Below are 4,322 nucleotides of genomic sequence, written 5' to 3'. Positions count from 1 at the left end.
ATGTTCCCCAACACTGTGGGGAACCCTGCTCGGTCCCTGTCTCCCGCTCCAGCAAGGCGCAGCTTCCCCACAAGGTGCCTTCCAGCTGTGTGCAGCTGTCTTGGATACTTGCCCCTCACTGCACTTGACAGCTATTTTTAGGTAACTCAGCTCAACTCGAGGTGCCACTTTCAGGTGTGCTGCTTGGGGTGTCTCCCCATGGCCCCTGACCACACTAACCAGGCTAGGGCGGGAGCTTTCCCAGGCTGCTCCCAAGGCAGACAACTACACCGAGCCCAGCCACACCAAATCTCTCCTTTGCCTGGGCCCAGACTGATTTCCCAATCCAGGCACAGCAGCTTCAAGGACTTGATGATGATCTCACTCAACTTGACCTGGCACTGGTGCAACTCTGCTGTATTTAATGGCACATGACTGCTGTTGGCATTCCCTGTTACTCATTAATACCAATGTAAGCAACATCAGTGTCAGGCGTTTAACCACTGAAATCCTAGCTTAGCCCTTATAGCCAGATGAAAGCCAGGTTCTGCAACTATTATTCAGACGACAGTGTATATTTGATAAATCGGCACCAAAATTGCCTTCAGAGGGAGTGCTGCCCAAGGAGCATGAGATCTGATCTGTACAGTACTGGTTAAGCGTTGCTTATACGGACACAACTTTTATCAGTGGAATGGCAAAAAAATTGCCAGCACCTGAAATTGTATGGCAGGACTTTGGCTGGCACAGTTATATCAACCTTTCATCCTATACCTGACCACACTCTCCACTGCAGAAAAAGCCCAAACTCTAAGTCTGACCCAACCCAGCCTGCTGCTGGTCAGCTTGCTGCTGCTAGTACGCTTGTGGCAAACATACTGTTGCCATCGTGCTGGCAAAGGAAAAACAATCCCTGGGTGATTTTTTTGTTGATGTGTTTACGCTAATAAATTCCCTAATGAAAATAAAATCACCGCTCTATGAACGCGTTGATGTCTGTGTACACTGCTGAGGCTCCCTGCCCACTAGTCTGCATTTCTACCCTTACCATTACCTATTTGGCTTTTTTTTAAATTTTATTTTTACTTTCTAAATGTACTGATACAATTAATGCTTCATAGCGTATCCATATAGACAAGCATCTACCTGGCGATATGCTGGGAAGTCACGGGTAGGTACCTCCTGGACGAGGACCGCCAGCCATGCTGGTCTCCAGGGGAAAGCGCATCCTCCTCCCTTCCCTCTGCCAAAGCAGCGGCTGTGCCCCAGGGCCACGCAGACATGCTGCTGCTGCTGCTGCCCATGAACCCTGGAAGACCTGATGCTCAAGGGTATTTCATAGCCACTTTTCATTAAAGTAACTAGCCCCCTTCTGCCTTTTCTCTTTTCTTTTTTTTTTTTTTTTTTTTAATTTAGCTCCAGAATAAGTTGCATTGCTTCTTGTTTGGGTATCTCTGTATTTTTGAGCCGCCTGGCAAAAATACAACCTTGCCAACTAATGCTGCCTTTTTCTAATCCAGAGAAACGAGATAATCAAAATCTAATCATGCCTTTGCAAGAAATGCATATTCATTTCCAAATGCAATTTATAAAAAGATGTGATAAATGAAACAGGTAATAATTCTGGCTGAGAATAAATTTACAAAGAAAACCTGAGTAGGCTGAAAAGTATCAGAACACGATTACCAAGTATTTTCAGTGAAAACGTGTGATGGACAATTAGTCATGTTCTTTGTAAATGACAAGGCTTAAAAGCAGAAACTGGAGTATTTATAGGAAAAAAATCAGAGCATTTGTGCTATTTCATGTAGATATCTGTTTTGATCACGAGTATACATTTCTGCATGCATTTAAGAGTCTGTATAAAAATGTACAAACTTATGCTAGCAATGACAGCTATATACCAGTATTCTAATTGATTACTATTAATTAGCTGATATTTCTGTATAACACATTAACTGCCAAATGCTAGGAACTCAGTAGTAGTATTAGAATTGATTTTTCAATTCATGTAAGGTAGCAAAACTATAAAGGACCAAGTGATCATGACCTAGTGGACATAAATTATTTTATCACCTTCACTAAACAGAGTAAAAGTCCGGACAACGTGTCACCACCCAGGTACATGATAAAAGGCAACCTTTGCACTTTTTCTTGTTGCTAAATAGAAATGGGGAAGCATTAGTTGAAGTTCATTTATCATCACTACTGAGGTTAAAAGCTTGGTTTATGTTTCATGGACATGATCAATATTTTTATTTGCAAACTGTTGTGACAGACATAGAGATTGTGAGACTCCAGATACAATACAGCCTTCCAGAGAAAATACATTTATTGCTTTCTTTCTAAATTTTATAAAAAGATCCTGAAGCATTATAAGAGCCCAGTGATTCCCTGTTGATCCAGCACGCCGACAATTTCCAGCAGTGATACCACCATAGCAATAGTTACCATGGACATTTTTGCTTTTACTGTAGAAGAAAGCACCCATTCAGAATGTCCGTGTTTGCATCTTCAATCACAAACTAACCAGAATTACTAAACCAGTCCAACTCACTTACAGGAAGAAAATTTTCATCTATTCCTTTCTAATTAAACGCAAATTGCGCTATATCCTTTTTCTTTATGTGCCTGTGCCTCCTCTGCCACTAGCATCTTTTCTTTCTAATTAGCCTTTGAGAAGACCCCAAATAAATGCATTGATTATCCCTAGAATACACAGTGCTATTCAACCTGTGGTCTGCGAGACAGGAGAATATGATCTGTGAAACAGCTGCAAAAAAACTGTTTTAGAACATATGCATTTACACCTATACGAACAAGCAAAGCGTAAGAAATCAAAGTAACACAACCATATTAAAAATTCAACACAAGTTTTAGCTGCTTGGAAGTTACAAGCATTACCGCAAGATAACCTGCCTTTTCTTCTCCCCTGCCCCCCAATTGGATGGACCCACAATTAAAAAATTTGAAGAACACTGCTTCAAAGGGTGACCCCCTAAAGGAATACCACTGCACTATACTAGTATGAGCTCCTAGAATGGATGCAGGAAAAACTATGCATCGTCATAAAGTAAAATCACATTACTGTGCCTTGTAATGTGGCAAAATAATCCCCATTAGCAACACAGACTACTGTGGGAAAACACTCATTTTGGAAGTTTTAGAAATTGGAAAAAAGTTATATAATTCTACTCTTGGGATTTGTTGACACCAAAGCAATCAGGGTGTTTTAACTAACAAATACACCTATAAAACCTCATTAAAAGATCGGGCTATATAGATACAATCACAACCAAAATTTGGCCATGTATTTCTGAGGCATTTTTAATGCTGGTTTGCTTCATTTAACCTGATCCTTGAAAGCCTGCTTATCATAATCAACAAGCATAATGCTTTCCCTCTCAGCAACATACCTTACCAAGATTATCGAGTTCACCTTTGCAATACCCACATTTCACAGATAAGGAGCAGACACAAAGCAGTTAAGTCGTGAAAGTCACAGAGGAAGCATAGGGCTGAACTGGAAATGACAAGCGGATCTCCCGACTCTCAAATCTGTTCTTCAGCCTCAAGGATTTCCTTTGTCCTCTCCTCTTAACTCATTTCCAAAGCCAAATCAGCTAACATTTCTGACTGGCGTAGAGGAGTTTGCAGGGAAATGTATTTGCTTTGCAGAAATAATCTCATCAGTCATATGAAAATGCAAGCATGCTAAAACCAGAAAACTGTTTCCACTAGTTTTCTGGGGACTGATACTTGGGGAGGGCTGGGTGATGCTCTAACGCTGTCCCTTCTTTACTTCAGTATCTGAACTAGAATCGCAAGCACGTAGTGTATAGTAAAGGAGCATTCATATCCTCTGCCTCTTTTTAGAAGATGTACAGGCATTAATAATCCCTAAATAAATCTGTAAGTATTTCTTAAATAGACTCAGAACACCCCAGGTCAAGTAACAGGTCTAAAAAAATCAGTTTTCCTTTTATTTGGCAGAACAAGCAATTTTTTCCAGGCTGTCTTTGTAACATCCACTGGCAAACCTCAAAAGCCAGATGATAACCACAGGCTGAAAGCAGAACTTTATGCTAACAAAGCAAAACATAAAAAGCCATAGGCCTTTGCCTCTCTTCAGCGTCTCTCCAGACAGAGGTCCTCTGGTTCCTCCTTCTCTCCACCCTTCCAGAGCAAAGCCTCATCATCCCTCCCCAAGCCCAAGCCCAGCAGGTCCCAGCAGCAGTCACAAACTCCAGCTTGCGTGGGGTGGAGCTGCCTTGGGCAACTCTACGACCGCAAACTATTTCTTCCTAGCGCGTGGAGTAAAGGTGAGGCTGCTGTGGTTGAGC

Source organism: Vanellus vanellus, assembly GCF_965231255.1.
Source record: "Vanellus vanellus genome assembly, chromosome: 1".
NCBI classification, from domain to species: Eukaryota; Metazoa; Chordata; class Aves; order Charadriiformes; family Charadriidae; genus Vanellus; species Vanellus vanellus.
Note: the sequence above shows the minus strand (reverse complement) of the source record.